The sequence below is a fragment of the Pongo abelii genome, chromosome Y (genome assembly GCF_028885655.2).
Source record: "Pongo abelii isolate AG06213 chromosome Y, NHGRI_mPonAbe1-v2.0_pri, whole genome shotgun sequence".
NCBI lineage: Eukaryota > Metazoa > Chordata > Mammalia > Primates > Hominidae > Pongo > Pongo abelii.
In genome coordinates, this window is record NC_072009.2 from 46,901,604 (window position 1) to 46,919,382 (window position 17,779).

The window sequence follows — 17,779 nt, forward strand, 5'->3', positions numbered from 1 at the left end:
AGGGTGGCAAGTATGGCATTTAGAAGATATATTTGAGTGTTCCTCAGGGGCTTGTCTCTGACTTTAATGAATTATCTCCTTGAATCTTGCCTGTTATGACTCCCAAGAGGGCAGAGTCTGCTTTACAATGCTTAGAAAGGTCTGAGTTGTCTCCCAAATCAAAGTAAGTTTGTACAAAAAAAAAAGAAATCAAACTGTTTTCTTTGCCATCTGAAGAAAAGATGTACCTGTTGAATAGTACTAAAATGAACACTTCCCTCAGAAAGCTAAGTATGTCTGTCCTGGAGCTGCTGGGGCTGTCATGTCCTTGAGCAATGAATATATAAATAAGCCACTTTCTTTTTTCACAGTCAATGAAATTTCTGTGTTTCAGAATGTAATCTAGAGAGGTGCACATGGCAGAGACTTTGTGAAGTTTCTAAAGAACTATAGAAAAAAGTCTTCCTATTCTTTTTTTCCCCCTTTTGAAGTACCCCTGACTGAATAAAAAGATAGGATATTCCTTGTTTTTGCATTCCTCTTGTCTTTTCTGAGTCTGTTGACTGACATAGTTGCCCCCATGGATGCAAGCTAAAGCTTCACCCACAGTTCCAGAGGAGCTAGACAACCAGACAAGTAATGTTTACCTACACAAGCTTTAGCTCCCCACTGGTGACTCTGTTGATTTGTTAAGCCTACTCAACCCAGAAGGTGCCCAAAGTAACTTGGGAACCTAAAAAATGATTATATATTCATTGGATTCTAGCAAGACCCTTGTATAGAGAAAGAATTTTAATACTATTAGTGACTTCCCTTGCTATGACCTAGAAAAAGTATTGAAATTGCAGGAAATAAGATCGATTGCCGTTGAAACATAAAATTCTTTGTTAGTTTAAATGTCAGTGTTGCTGGAGGAAGTAGGTGTGGCTCAAAACAAGTAAAGATTGTATGCCTGGCTTTCATAAGACACACTTAGCTAAAATATGTCTCTCAAGGGCACCTTCCTTCTGATTATTGAAAGTGAAAATTTTGTGTTTACTGATAGGGCACAGAGTCTTATTACTGTTAGAGAGATATAGGAAAGAGAGGAGTTAAAACACCAAGGGTTTTGTGCAAAATACTGACAAAGCTTTCCCACAGAGAAAAACCATATATCACTAGGATGTATTTTAAGATGTAAAATATTCCATGAAAATGCTGAATCCTAGGTTTATACAGTCAAAAGTTAGAAAAGGAAGGTTAACTTTCTATCACATTTCCCCACAGTATGTGTCTCTGCAGAAAACGGATGTGTGTCCCAAAGAAACTGTTTAGATATATATGGTTGTGCTAAGCTTTTTAAAGAGAAATAACAGGCCAAAAAGAGAAATTTTATTTGAATGTATGACATTCTCTACAGTGTCATGAATATCTATCATCCGTGAACAAAAATACGCTTATCAAATAAAAATTTTTAGACCACAATTTTGAATTCTTTCTCCTTTGAAGAAAAAAAAAATCACAAAATAGCAACTCTTTTAATTATATTTCTAACGACTGACTTTTACCAGTAAGCTTATATCTCCAGGTCACAACATTGCAACAAAGAAGAAACAGGAGGGACGTTAGCCACACAATGACAAAAAATAAATAAATAAAATGCCACAGAAAAGACTGGAATTTTTGGTGCCAACACTCTGATGGCTGTCAGAAACTGTAGTTAGCTTGGAGGCCTTCACATAACCCCGTGGTATAGTCTTAACCAGAAATCTTCAATTAACTTAGGTATCCTTTCAGTCCTACATGACAGCTGGATCCTCTGTGAAAGAAAACAGTTGAAATAGAGGTAACATTTTCAACAACAGAGGCTGAAAGGAGACTGCTAATGTCTCCCAGCATCTCTTTCTCCTAAGCTTTGTAAGAATGGCAGGCAATCAGTCAGATTTTACCTGGCACTGGCCCAGAGCTTTGTTTACTCTTCAGATATTAAAAAAAGAAAGAAAAAAAAATAACAAAAACAAACAAATAAAAATTGAAAACAAGCTGCAGATATGAATGCAAATAGAGGACAAGCTGCAGATATGAATGTAAATCATTTGGAATTGCACTCCTACACACTTTTTTTTAAATAAATGTATTCTCACTCCATCCCTTAAGCTGGAGTGCAGTTGCATGATCTTGGCTTGCGAGCTCCAACTCCGGGGTTTATGCCATTCTCCTGCCTTAACCTACCAAGTAGCTGTCACTACAGGTGCCCACCACCACACCTGTATAATTTTTTATTTTTAGTAGACTTCATGGGGGCTTCACTGTGTTAGCCAGGATGATCTCGATCTGGATGTCCTCATGACCTGCCTGCACTGGCCACCCAAAGTGCTGTGATAACAGTCATGAGCCACCATGCCCAGGCACTACTGAACTTTTTAGTTAAAGCCTTTCCCAGTCCATGAACCAAAAGCAAACCTTGTTGTCCCCCAGTGAACCACAATCTATCAGTCTCTCATTTTTAGATGACACACACGTTTTTAATCTCAAGAAAATTAAAAATTATGAATGCAAAATGTGAGATGATAGTAAATGTTCAATATGTAAACTTCTGGTAGAGAAGAGTCAGTTATCCACTTTGAGAAAGAGTCTGATATTTTTATGGACTCAGAAGAAAGAAAATATACCAACTAGATTTGAAGAAAGCACTACTCATCTTTTCTGAGTCCTTGTGCCTGGAACTATTAATAGCTGATGTAATGACTCAGCTTGGCTTAGCAACTTGGCCTTGAGCCACACAAGAGCTAAAGTGAAAGCATGACCCAGGATCTTGGCCTGGGACCAGAGGCTAAAATGATAATTTACAGAAATTTAGCTCAGAGTCTGAAGAATATTTAGTAATATAAGGTGCCCTTTCTAACACTGGAGTCCAATGTGTACATGTCCTAAAAAAGAGAGAGACTATTTCCTGGAAGGACTCTGGTTACACAAAACGCACAACATTTTAATGCGGGGTCTTGTTTTTTTATCTGAGTAGCTGTGGGCATGTCTTAAGCATACACACAAAAAAAGTTGGGCTTTTTAAAAAAATTGATTTGATTGGGCGACAGGATTGTGCAGGATTCTTAAATTTGTGTCTGCAGCCTGATATTACAGGCTGTTTCTCTTCTTGTAGAAATTTGACCAACAATCCACCACAACTATGTAGCTCTTCCTTGTCAATACTATTGAAGACCTAGATAGTTTCTGAGGGTCAAAGGCGCATTTCTTGAAGTCTCCTATGTGCAAGGCTTTTTGCCCTGTGAAACAACCCACGTCTTTGTAAATATTGTAAAATTGTTCATGTCTTCTTAGCAGTCATATCAGAAAAGCCCATAAGAAACAACTCCCAAACGTAAGACAAACATTCTCCCTAGAAACAATCAAAACAAAATTTTGTTACCCCAAGTTTTCTCATCTTCTTGATGTGAAGAATCTTTAGTCACATCATCATCAGCTTTTCCAGTTTTTGCATCCAACCCTCCACGTTCCTTACTACCCTTATAGGAAATGCCCAATGAATGAGGTTCCAGTAAAGTGCAAGTTTCTTTTTCATTACAGTGCCTTAAACAAATAAAGTAAGACCTAGGGAAGTTTTTTGATATATCAATAAATATATAGAGGCTTTCTAATATCTAGCCCTTCTTTTAGACTTAAATGGGAAGACGTTATGTTATTGCTAAGCCAAAATTTACTGCTTCTGAGAAATAGCCCTACATACGACAGAAAGATGATGGGACACAACATATTTCTTCTATAGCTTGTCATAATAAATGAAAAGAAGTCAAAGAGAGAAAGAGTGAAGAAAAGACAAGATTCTAATTTCCAGTGGAAAGAGAGACGGAGACCTTTGAACACCCTAATTTAAGCCATAGTTATCTCATAGATAAGAAAAAAAAAAAAGAAAAAAGAAAGGAAGTAAAAGGAAAGCAGGACATTGGCCCTTTAGATACCCCAGATCTAAACCTTTCCCAAACCAGGCCTGGGACGACGTCTTTGGGTCTTTGCATTTTCTGGCATTTCTTCTTTTCTGGATGCCACTTCATTCTTCAGTGCCTGCAGAAGAGAAAGCTTCTGGTATGCCTGAATCATTTAAAGATTTGCAGGGAAATGTCACCTGTACCAGCACCTGACCTGCTTACCTCATCACAGATAACATGCAAAGCTGTGTGAAGTGGCTGGACTCAACCAACACTCACTCATGCGTCTGCCTCCATTCTGTGTCTGGTGCATACATAGCAAAATGAAACCTAAGCCCATAGTTTGAGCTGAGTGCAGCCTGTAAGATGGGTGTGTAAAATTAGATAAGCAGGCTTAAGGGAAACTTTTACAAATGTGCCATCATACACAGAGATTCTTGGCTGGTGAAGCAACATCATAGAGATCTTGTGACAAAGATGACATTCATCACCAGTGGGCAGTGGATTGTTCAATTATGCCTATGTAATGGAGCCTTGCTAAAAACCAACAAGACGGTCGGGAACCAAGATGGCCGAATAGGAAGAGCTCCGGTCTACAGTTAACAGCATGAGCTACACAGAAGACGGGTGATTTCTGCATTTCCATCTGAGTTACTGTGTTCATCTCCCTAGGGAGTGCCAGAGATTGGGTACAGGTCAGTGGTTGCACGCACTGCGCGCGAGGTGAAGAAGGGCGAGGCATTGCCTTACTCGGGAAGTGCAAGGGTTCAGGGAATTCCCATTCCTAGTCAAAGAAAGGGGTGACAGATGGCACCTGGAAAATCGGGTCACTCCCACCTGATTACTGTGCTTTTCCGAAGGGCTTAAAAAATGGCACACCAGGAGATTATATACCGCAACTGGCTCAGAGGGTCTTATGCCCACAGAGTCTCGCTGATTGCCAGCACAGCAATCTGAGATCCAACTGCAAGGTGGCAGCGAGACTGTGGGAGGGGTGTATGCCACTGCCCAGGTTTGATTAGGTAAACAAAGCAGCCAGGAAGTTTAAACTGGGTGGAGCACACCACAGCTCAAGGATGCCTGCCAGCCTCTGTAATCTCCACCTCTGGGGGCAGGGCACAGACAAACAAAAAGACAGTAGTAACCTCTGCAGACTTAAGTGTCCCTGTCTGACAGTTTTGAAGACAGCAGTGGTTCTCCCAGCATGTAGCTGGAGATCTGAGAACGGGCAGACTGTCTCCTCAATTGTGTCCCTGACCGCGGACCAGTGAGCAGCCTAACTGGGAGGCACCCACAGTAGGGGCAGACTGACACCTCACACAGTCAGGTAATCCAACAGACCTGCAGCTGAGGGTCCTGACTGTTAGAAGGAAAAATAACAAAAAGAAAGGACATCCACACCAAAAACCCATATGTACATCACCATCATCAAAGACCAAAAGTAGATAAAACCACAAAGATGGGGAAAAAACAGAGCAGAAAAGCTGGAAATTCTAAAAAGCAGACTGCCTTTCATCCTCCAAAGGAACGCAGCTCCTCATCAGCAATGGAACAAAGCTGGACGGAGAATGACTTTGACGAGCTGAGAGAAGAAGGCTTCAGATGATCAAATTACTCTGAGCTACAGGAGGATACCCAAACCAAAGGAAAAGAAGTTGAAAACTTTGAAAAAAATTTAGACGAACGTATAACTAGAATAAGCAATACAGAGAAGTGCTTAAAGGAGCTGATGGAGCTGAAAGCCAAGGCTCGAGAACTATGTGAAGAATGCAGAAGCCTCAGGAGCCAATGCGATCAACTGGAAGAAAGGGCATCAGCAATGGAAGATGAAATGAATGAAATGAAGTGAGAAGGGAAGTTTAGAGAAAAAAGAATAAAAAGAAATTAGCAAAGTCTCCAAGAAATATGGGACTATGTGAAAAGACCAAATCTACGTCTGATTTGTGCACCTGAAAGTGACGGGGAGAATGGAAGCAAGTTGGAAAACACTCTGCATGATATTATTCAGGAGAACTTCCCCAATCTAGCAAGGCAGGTCAACATTCAGATTCAGGAAATACAGAGAACGCCACAAAGATACTCCTTGAGAAGTGCAACTCCAAGACACATAATTGTAACATTCACCAAAATTGAAATAAGGAAAAAATGGTAAGGACAGCCAGAGAGACAGGTCGGATTACCCTCAAATGGAAGCCCATCAGACTAACAGCGGATCTCTTGGCAGAAGCTCTACCAGCCAGAAGAGAGTAGGGGCCAATATTCAACATTCTTAAAGAAAAGCATTTTCAACACAAAATTTCATATCCAGCCAAACTAAGCTTTATAAGTGAAAGAGAAATAAAATACTTTACAGACAAGCAAATGCTGGGAGATATTGTCACCAGCAGGCCTGCCCTAAAGGAGCTCCTGAAGGAACTGCTAAAAATGGAAAGGAACAACCGGTACTGGCCATGGCAAAATCAAGCCAAAATGTAAAGACCATCGAGACTAGGAAGAAACTGCATCCACTAACGGGCAAAATAACCAGCTAACATCATAATGACAGGATCAAATTCACACATAACAATATTAAATTTAAATGTAAAGGGACCAAATGCTCCAATTAAAAGACACAGAGTGGCAAATTGGATAAAGAGTCAAGACCCATCAGTGTCTTGTATTCAGGAAACCAATTTCATGTGCAGAGAAACACATGGCCTCAAAATAAAAGGATGGAGAAAGATCTACCAAGCAAATGGAAAGCAAAAAATGGCAGGGGTTGCAATACTAGCCTCTGATAAAACAGACTTTAAATCAATGAAGATCAAAAGAGACAAAGAAGGCCATTACATAATGGTAACGGGATCAATTCAACAAGAAGAGCTAACTATCCTAAATATATATGCACCCAAAACAGGAGAACCCAGATTCATAAAGCTAGCCTTGAGTGACATACAAAGAGACCTAGACTCCCACACATTAATAATGGGAGACTTTAACTCCCCACTGTCAACATTAGACAGATCAATGAGACAGAAAGTCAACAAGGATACTCAGGAATTGAACTCAGCTCTGCAACAAGCGGACCTAATAGACATCTGCAGAACTCTCCAATCCAAATCAATAGAATATACATTTTTTTCAGCATCACACCACACCTATTCCAAAATTGACCACATAGTTGGAAGTAAAACTCTCCTAAGCAAATGTAAAAGAACAGAAATTATAATAAACTATCTCTCAGATCACAGTGCAATCAAACTAGAACTATGGATTAAGAATCTCACTCAAAACCACTCGACTACATGGAAACTGAACAACTTGCTCCTGAATTACTACTGGGTACATAATGAAATGAAGGCAGAAATAAAGATGTTCTTTGAAACCAATGAGAACAAAGACACAACATACCAGAATCTCTGGGATTCATTCAAAGCAGAGTGTAGAGACAAATTTATAGCACTAAATGCCTACAAGAGAAAGCAGGAAAAATCCAAAATTGACACCCTAACATCACAATTAAATGAAGTAGAAAAGTAAGAGCAAACACATTCAAAAGCTCGCAGAAGGCAAGAAATAACTAAGATCAGAGCAGAACTGAAGGAAATAGAGACACAAAAAAACCCTTCAAAAAATTAATGAATTCAGGAGCTGGTTTTTTGAAAGGATCAACAAAATTGGTAGACCACTAGAAAGACTAATAAAGAAAAAAAAGAGAGAAGAATCAAATAGATGCAATAAAAAATGATAAAGGGGATATCACCACCAATCCCACAGAAATACAAACTACCATCAGAGAATACTACAAACACCTCTATGCAAATAAACTAGAAAATCTAGAAGAAATGGATAAATTCCTCAACACTTACACTCTCCCAACACTAAATCAGGAAGAAGCTGAATTCCTGAATAGACCAATAAGAGGAGCTGAAATTGTGGCGATAATCAATAGCTTACTAACCAAAAAGGGTCCAGCACCAGATGGATTCACAGCCAAACTCTACCAGAGGTACAAGGAGGAACTGGTACCATTCCTTCTGAAAGTATTCCAATCAATAGAAAAGAGTGAATCCTCCCTAACTCCTTTTATGAGGACAGCAACATCCTGATACCAAAGCCATGAAGAGACACAACCAAAAAAGAGAATTTTAGACCAATATCCTTTATGAATATTGATGCAAAAATCCTCAATGAAATACTGGCAAACCAAATCCAGCAGCACATCAAAAAGCTTATCCACCATAATCAAGTGGTCTTCATCCCTGGGAGGCAAAGCTGTTTCAATATACTCAAATCAATAAATGTAATCCAGCATATAAACAGAACCAAAGACAAAAACCACATGATTATCTCAATAGATGCAGAAAAGGCCATTGACAAAATTCAACAACGCTTCATGCTAAAACTCTCAATAAATTAGGTATTGATGGGATGTATCTTAAAATAACAAGAGCTATCTATGACAAACCCACAGCCAATATCATACTGAATGGGCAAAAACTGGAAACAATCCCTTTGAAAACTAGCACAAGATCGGGATGCCCTCTCTCACTACTACTATTCAAAATAGTGTTGGAAGTTCTGGCCAGGGCAATTAGGTAGAAGGAAATAAATGGTATTCATTAGGAAAACAGGAACTCAAATTGTCCCTGTTTGCAGATGACATGATTGTATATCTAGGAAACCCCATTGTCTCAGCCCAAAAGATCCTTAAGCTGGTAAGCAAGTTCAGCAGTGTCTCAGGATACACAATCAATGTACAAAAATCACAAGCATTCTTACACACCAACAACAGACAAACAGAGAGCTAAATCATGAGTGAACTCCCATTCACAATTGCCTCAAAGAGAATAAAATACCTAGGAATCTAACTTACAAGGGATGTGAAGGACCTCTTCAAGGAGAACTACAAACCACTGCTCAAGGAAATAAAAGAGGATACAAACAAATGGAAGAATATTCCATGCTCATGGGTAGGAAGAATCAATATCGTGAAAATGGCCATCCTGCCCAAGGTAATTTACAGATTCAATGCCGTTCCCATCAATCTACCAATGACTTTCTTCACAGAATTGGAAAAAACTACTTTAAAGTTCATATGGAACCAAAAAAGAGCCTTCATTGTCAAGTCAATCCTAAGCCAAAAGAACAAAGCTGGAAGAATCACACTACCTGACTTCAAACTATACTACCAGGCTACAGTAACCAAAACAGCATGGTACTGGTAACAAAACAGAGATGCAAAACAATGGAACAGAATAGAGCCCTCAGAAATAACGCCAAATATCTACAACTATCTGATCTTTGACAAACCTGACAAAAACAAGAAATAGGGAAATGATTTCCTATTTAATAAATGGTGCTGGGAAAACTGGCTAGCCATATGTAGAAGGCTGAAAATGGATCCCTTCCTTACACCTTATACAAAAATTAATTGAAGATGGAATAAACACTTAAATATTAGACCTAAAACCATAAAAATCCTGCAGGAAAACCTGGACAATACAATTCAGGACATAACCATGGGCAAAGGCTTCATGGCTATAACACCAAAAGCAATGGCAACAAAAGCCAAAATTGAAAAATGGGATCTAATTAAACTAGAGAGCCTCTGCACACCAGAAGAAACTACCATCAGAGTGAACAGGCAACGTACAGAATGGGAGAAAATTTTTGCAATCTACTCATCTGACAGAGGGCTAATATCCAGAATCTACAATTTTTCCCACAAATTTACAAGAAAATAACAAACAACCCCATCGAAAATTGGGTGAAGTATATGAACAGACACTTATTGAAAGAAGACATTTTTGCAGCCAAAAGACACATGAAAAATGCTCATCATCACTGGCCATCAGAGAAATGTATATCAAAACCACAATGAGATACCATCTCACACCAGTTAGAATGGCGATCATTAAAAAGTCAGAAAACAGCAGGTGCTGGAGAGGATATGGAGAAATAGGAACACTTTTACACGGTTGATGGGACAGGAAAATACTTCTACACTGTTGGTGGGACTGGAAACTAGTTCAACCATTGTGGAAGTCAGTGTGGTGATTCCTCAGGGATCTAGAACTAGAAATACAATTTGACCCAGCAATGCCATTACTGGGTATATACCCAAAGGATTATAAATCATGCTGCTATAAAGACACATGTACATGTATGTTTATTGCGGCACTATTCACAGTAGCAAAGACTTGGAACCAACACAAATCTCCAACAATGTTAGACTGGATCAAGAAAATGTGGCACATATATGCCATGGAACACTATGCAGCCATAAAATATTATGAGTTCATATGCTTTGTAGGGACATGGATTAAGCTGGAAACCATCATTCTCAGCAAACTATCTCAAGGACAAGGAACCAAACATTGCATGTTCTCACTCATAAGTGGGAATTGAACAATGAGAACACATGGACACAGGATGGGGAACATCACACACTGAAGCCTATTTTGGGGTGGGGGGAGTGGGGAGAGATAGCATTTGAAGATACACCTAATGTTAAATGATGAGTTGATGGGTGCAACACACCAACATGGCACATGTATATATATGTAACTAAGCTGCACCTTGTACACATGTACCTTAAAACTTACAGTATAATAAAAAAGGGATACTTTTTCAGAATACTTACAAACTGTTTATTTTGCCATCCCTTTATATATGCATATATATATGTAGGGGTGTGTGTGTATATACGTATATGTATATATAAATATGTAAGGGAGGTTATAACTACTTACGTACATGATCACAATAGGCTGCCTGCAAGCTGAGGAACAAGGAGAGCAAGTCTGAGTCCCAAACCTGAAGATCTTGAAGTCCACTCTCCGAGAAAAAGTGTATCCAGTATAGAAGAAAGACATATGCTTTGGAAGCTAGGCCCATCTCTCTTTTTGACATGTTTCTGTCTGCTTGATATTCACTAGAACCTGATGAGATTGTGCCCACCAGATTAATGTAGATCTCCCCATTGACTCAAATGTTAATTTTTTTGGGGGGGAAACACCCAAGAAACACATCCAGGATTAATACTCTATCCCTCAATCCAATGAATTAGACAGTATTAAACATCACAAGTTCACCCCTTGTTAACTTGAATCAAAATGCATCTCCTTCTATAATACATAATCTTCAAATGCAGACAAAAATGAGGTAATAATTACACCTAACATAGTACAATTATCCTCTTACAACCAGGAATGCAACAATCCACAATCCAAACATGATTTCATAATGTTTGCAATATGCAAATGTTGATAAGAACTCAATAAATCTTATGTAGCATGATTAAGGAAAATAAAAGAAAAGATTTTCATAGTACATGTGTATGCACGCATAAACTTTTTTTTTAACAAAAGAAGAATGAAATACTTAAGACAACGTCCTCATTGCTGCAGCTGGTCACGTGTTTATAATAGGTATTGATGATTAACTTCTTCTACTACCCATTCTGTGTTCCTTTGCTCTTCAGCAAGCACCTCGGATGCGGTTTTTATTTTTTAATTTTTTTTGTTGTTGTTCATCTTGATAGTTCAGGTCAATCAACCCAGACAACACTGTAACTGTCTTTTTAGAATGTTGACATGAAGGTAGGAGGAGGCCCAAGTGTCCAGGTGGCAATCATGACTTCCACATTAATGGAATCATTCTTGTTTCATCTTTTGGCAGCACTTTTCCTCAGGGAGTTAAGACCTCTAGGCCAGCAGCACATAATATTATAAAAAACAGGAAACCAAAGGGTTGTTAGTGAAACACCAGGAGTGATAGTGAATGGCAAAATTTCTACTTCCATCACTTGATTCCTGGACCAGTGAATTTTGGCTATGGAAGTAACAATACCACATCTTGGATGCTGATTCAGAGAATACGTGGTCTTCTGGAGAACTTTGCAATAGCCCTGCAAAGTATGGTCACATAGTTGACGTTGCAATTGTAACTTCAAAAGATCATTTCACAATCTTATTAACTTAGTTGCTTCAGGATAATGAGAAACATGGTAAGACCAGTAGATTTAATGAGCAGGAGCCCACTGCCCCATTTCTTTAGCTGCAAAGTTAGTGTACTTGTCAGAGGCAATGTTGTGTTGAATACCATAATGGTGAATAAGGCATTTTGTGAGTCCATGAATGGTAATCTTATCTGAAGCATAGCGTGAAGAATGGGGAAAACCATATCCACAGTAAGTGGCTATTCCAGTGAGGATAAACCGATGCCGTTTCCTTGATAAAAGAGGTCCAATATAATTAATGTGTCACCAGGTAGCTGGCTGATCACCCCAAGAAACTGGGCCATACTGAGTGCTAAGTTTTGGTCTCTGCTGCTGACAAATTGGGCACTCAGCAGTGGCCATAGCCAGGTCAGCCTTTGCAAGTGGAAGTCCGTGTTACCGAGCACATGTGTAACCTCAATTTCTGCTACCATGGCCACTTTGTTCATGGCCCATCGGGCAATGACAGGGGTGGCTGGGGAAAGAGGTGGAGTGGTGTTGCCAGAACCAGTGTTTTTATCCACTTGATTATTAAACTCTTTATCCACTAAGGCTGCTCGTTGGTTAGAACTCACATGGAACACAAATATATTGACAGCTTTTGACCATTCACAAAGTCCATCCACATACCTCTTCCCCAAATATCTTTGTCATCAATGTTCTAATCATGCATCTACCAAGTGCCTGAGACCCAGCCAAAACATTGGCTATGGACCATGAATCAGTATATAGTCAGAAATCTGGCCATTTGGGCATTGATACAGGCTGAAGGAGAGAAGGTGGGGTGGCTGTAGTGGAGATTGTGAACATTTGAGCCACTTTCTCATGTAACTTAGTTGTGCCTTAGGACCTGCTCAGCCTGGGTACGTGTATACCACATCCATTTCATGATGAAATGCTGCTGCACACAACCCACTTTAAGACTCGATGGGCCAGAAAACACCAAGTTCATGACAGGCAGTGTAGTTCACATGGTGACTTGATGGCCAATGTTCAAATATTCCACCAAAGCCCAGCAATGGGCCAAGAACTGTCTCTCCAAAGAATATTAGTTATCTGCAGAAAATGGCAGGGCATTGCTTCAAAATCCTAGAGGTGTATGCTCTGATTCACCTGTGGGAGCACTGCAAACTATTGTCACATCGTTGGCATTGTAATTGTAACTTCAAAAAGCCATTTCACCATTCTATTTAACCAGCTGCTTCAGGATAATGGGAAACATGGTAAGACAAGTAGATTTAATGAGCAGGACACTGCTGCCACAGTTCTTTAGCTGTGGGCTCCAAACAACATTCCTATCTGCCACTGAAACTTCAAGCACCATTGAATCTCCCGGTTCATATGGCCCAAAGGGTAGAGGTGTTTGCAATGCAGTCTGAAGTAGTTGCAGAGTCTTTTCCTGTTTTGGATGCCCCTGAAAGCTGGCAGCCCTTTGGGTCACTAATAAGTGGGCTGGGGGGACATATTCAAATGAAAAATGTGATGCCTCATAAATCCAAATAGGCCTAGTAGTTATTATGCCTCTTTCTTGGTTACAAGAGGTGCCTCACACGACAACTTGTTCTTCACCCAGGAAAATATATTTTGACAGGCTTCCCAAGACTGGACCTCTAGGAACATTATGGATGTAGAAGGTCTGTGAATTTTAGTCATATTTATTTTGCATCCTCTGGTACATAAATGTCTCACCAATAATTCACGTATGCTTGCTACTTCTTGCTCACTCACCAAATCAGCCTAATTTTATCAATGAGATGGATCATTGTGATATTTTACAGAAGTGAAAAGCAATCAAAGTCTCTCTGAATAAGATTATGATAGGAAGCCAGAGAGTTAACATGCCCCTGAGCAAGGATAATAAATGCTTATTGCTGGCCTTGCCAGCTGAAGGCAAATTCTGTCTGGTGGTCCTTATAGACAGGAATAAAGAAAAGGGCACTGGCCAAGTGAATGGCTGTATACCATGTAAGAGGAGATGTATTAATTTGTTCAAACATTAAACCACATCTAGTATATCAGCTGCAAGTTGATTCACAACTGTGTTAAGTTGTGATACTCCAATGTCATTATCCAAGATCCATCTGTCTTTTGCACAGGCCAAATGGTTGAGTTGAAGTAAATGTGCTGGTAGTTACCAATCCGGCATCTTTGAAATTTTTGATGGTGGCACCCATCTTCACAATCTTCTCAGGGTTTTGATATCATTTCTTATTTACTATTTTTCTAGGTAGGGACAGCTCCAGTGGCTGCCATTTGAACTTGCAAGTCATGGAAATGTGGGATTCTGCCATCTGCTAAGTATATCTATGCCAGTTATGCAATTTAGCACTGGGAAAATGACCACAGGATGACTGCGGGGACTCAGTGGGCACTCTGTAAATCTGACCTAATAAGATAAAGCTCTATTAATTACCTGACCTCCCTGAGCTCCTACTTTAACTGTAGGACCACAATAACATTTTGGATCCTCTGGAACCCACATCAGCACAGAGCTAGTGGCCAGTAGTTTCTGCAAAGTCTGATTATTTCCCTTTTCCTAATGCACAATTACCTTGGTAAAGCCTGGAGTTCTTCTTGGGGAAAGATGGTGTAAATATTCCCTGCAAAAATAGGCAGTTATGTTGTGGGTTTCTTGGTCAAGGAACCCAGCTTCCCCTTCATTCAATGGATTCTCAGTCTTTAAACTGTCTCCAGCCTGGTAATTGATGGAGGGGCTGAATTTCTCTGTTTTCATCACTCAGAATAGTGTTTTGTCCTTTTGACCCAACGATTTCTGTATGTATAATGTAAGTATGAATGCAGTAAGCTTTCCATCAATTTCATTTCCATGAACACCGTGAATAATTGACCAATGACAAAGCCCTACAGGAGTCACATTATTTCACAGCCACTATCCCTTAGCTGTGCCCACATTATCTTTGATGGCTGAGTGTTGCCACTTGACCCTGTCACATTGGGATCCAATTATTTTAATCATATTTAAATTTTGTAGTTGAGTGACTGGTTTTCAAAGAAGAGCAATTACAGGGCAATTGTGCCCACCAGATTAAGGGAGGATCTACCTTCTCCAGCCAACTGACCCTACGGTTAATCTGTCTTAGGTAACACTCACGCAGACACATGCCAAACTAATACTCTGTATATCTCAATCCGGTTAAATTGATACTCAGTGTTAGCCATCGCAGGCTCGTGGCAATAAATTTGCAGGTCCCCACTGAGGCTTCACCTTCAAGACGGTTACAGCCTGAAGTCTAGGTCCCAGGCCGATGGACAAGAACGGGAACCACTGGTGCTGTTTTAAAATTCAGGTGTTGTTGCCAAATAATCCAATCAGCAAACATGTTCTTTCCTTGGAAGCACGTAATATTCCTGGACTCAGTCAGATTTGAGGACTATTCAAACTACCAGCTGTGGAGAGGAGGTACCTACCCAAGGGTCATCCCTCTCCTGTGAGCTTAGGAGATGTCAGGACTATCAGCGGTGGGCTGGAGCTACCCTCTTTCAGTCTCTGCTGAAAGCTGGGGACATAATGGGATGACCAGCTACCCAGTCGAGGGTCTTCTCTTTGCTGAAGGCTTAGCCAATCTTGGAACCACCAGGTGTGAAGTAGACCTACCCAATCCAGGGTCTTCTCTCTGTGGACAGCTTAACATCTCACAGTATGATCAGCTGGATGGAGAAGCTACCAAGTCCAGGGTTTCTTTCCTGCTGAGAGCTGGACACTAATCCTTGACAGCTTGCCTGTAGAGATAAGCTGTCCGTTCTAAAGCCATCTCTCTGCTGAGAGCTGGACACTCATCAGAATATCCAGCCTATGGAAAAGAGCTACCCAATCAGGATCTCTTTTGAGTTCTGTCCCTCAGTAAATCTTATCTATAAATTTCTCACTCTCCAAGTGTCCATCTACCTCATTCATCCTGGATAAAGAACAATTATTTGAGAATCACTGAATTGTGGTGCTGAAAGAACTGTAACACAAAGAGGGAAAAAAATTCTCTTGCTCATCACATTGTATAAGACAAAAATAAGAGGACAGGTGTGACTCTTCAGGTTGCACAGACCTAGGTTATCTCAAAACCAGGGCTTTGACACCATATTTAGGGCTTTGCTGTTTCTGGCATCCTGAAATTTCTGGGTACCACTACATTCCCAAGTATCAGCTGTGGAAGCTGCTTGCAGTATGCCTGGTCTAGCTGCTGCACCTCAGTGAGTTGGCACTTCTCTTGGCCCCTAAAATTTCCTGCTTTGCAACAGCTGGCAGGCCTGGCCATGTATAGCTACTGGACCCCACACTTGCTCAAACACCATTGCCACTCTACCTCACCTTTGCCCTTGGCAGGTGTTAAATCCTGGCCCATAGCAAGCTGAGTGCAGCCTGTCAGACAGAGTGGATAGAGCAAGCTTAGCAGGCCTGAGAAAACTCAGGCAAAGTCACCACTGGCCACAGAGGTTTTCAATTGGCAAGGTGAGTCTCCCAAAATCCCATGACAAAAGGAGCATAGCTAGTTGTGTTTAAATGCCTTTCTTCTATTGGACCTGGAAATACTTAAAATTCAGTCTCCTACAATTTGGAATGTTTAAACCTTATTTGAAAATCATTATATTTCAAAATCTTTTAGAAATTATAGTTGAAAGATTGGTATTTCCACTGAACCACCCAATCCCTCTTACTTACACAGACATCTAGTCTCTGAGAATATACTTCTGTAATTCATGGCATTGGGCTTCAGGTTAGCACCTTCCACTGTATTATAAAGCTATCTAATAGAACAGAATTTCTGATTTTGACATTTTGTACTCATATAATTTCTTTATGTGAGGAGCTTTTGCTGTGCATTGTAGGATGATGAGCAGTATTTAGGGCCTCTTCCATTCAGTGCAATTGTAATCTCCTTGTTTTTCCCATGGAAGAAATAACCAGATAGGTTTGTGTCTTGTGGAAGCAAAATTGATGACTATCTTTATCGTATAAGTTATTACACATAAAAAACCGGGGGTAGTAAGCTAGTGTAGTCATAGGAATGTTTTACATTTTTTTCCAGAATGTAAATCAGTACAGACAGTGTGAAAAAGTGTGTGGTGATTCACACTTTTAGTGTTTTTGAATGACAATACCATTGGACTCAGCAATTTCATTACTGGGTATATAGCCCATAAAAAGTAAGTCATTCTATTACAAGGACACATGCATGTGTATGTGTATTACAGCACTATTCACAAAATCAAAGTCGTGGAATTAACCCAAAAGCCCATGAATGACAGACTGGATAGAGAAAGTGGGAAAACAACAGCTTCAGGACAACTAGCTGATTTATGCTGAGGTAAATACTTAGCTGATGGGGTCATGGGTTCAGTGAACAACCATGGCACACATTTACCTGTGAAATATATCTGCATGTCCCGCATATGTATCATGAAACTTAACATAAGTTAAAATTAAATTAAATTAAAATGAAAAGGCTTTCATTTTTGTAGCAGTTATAATAAATTTGAAATATGTGCGACACCTTTTTTAAGAGATTTTATAAAATAACTATAAATCACAGTTTTGACAAACTGCACTGAAAAGTAAATAAGTAGTATATTTCAATTCTTAGTTGATTGAATTTCTTTTCTTTCATTTTGAGGATAAGATCTTACACAGTCTCTTCAGCTGAAGTGCAGTGGTGCAATCTTGGCATGCTGCAATCCCTGACCTCCCAGCTTCAAGGGATTAATCTGCCTCAGCCTTTTGATTAGCTGAGATTACACGTGTGCACCAACACAGCTGATGGGGTTTCGCCATGTTGGCCATATTAGTCCCAAACTCCTGATGTCAAGTAATCTGCCTGCCTCATCATCTGAAAGTCCTGGGATTACAGGTGTGAGTCAGGATGTCTGGAGGTTGAATGAATTT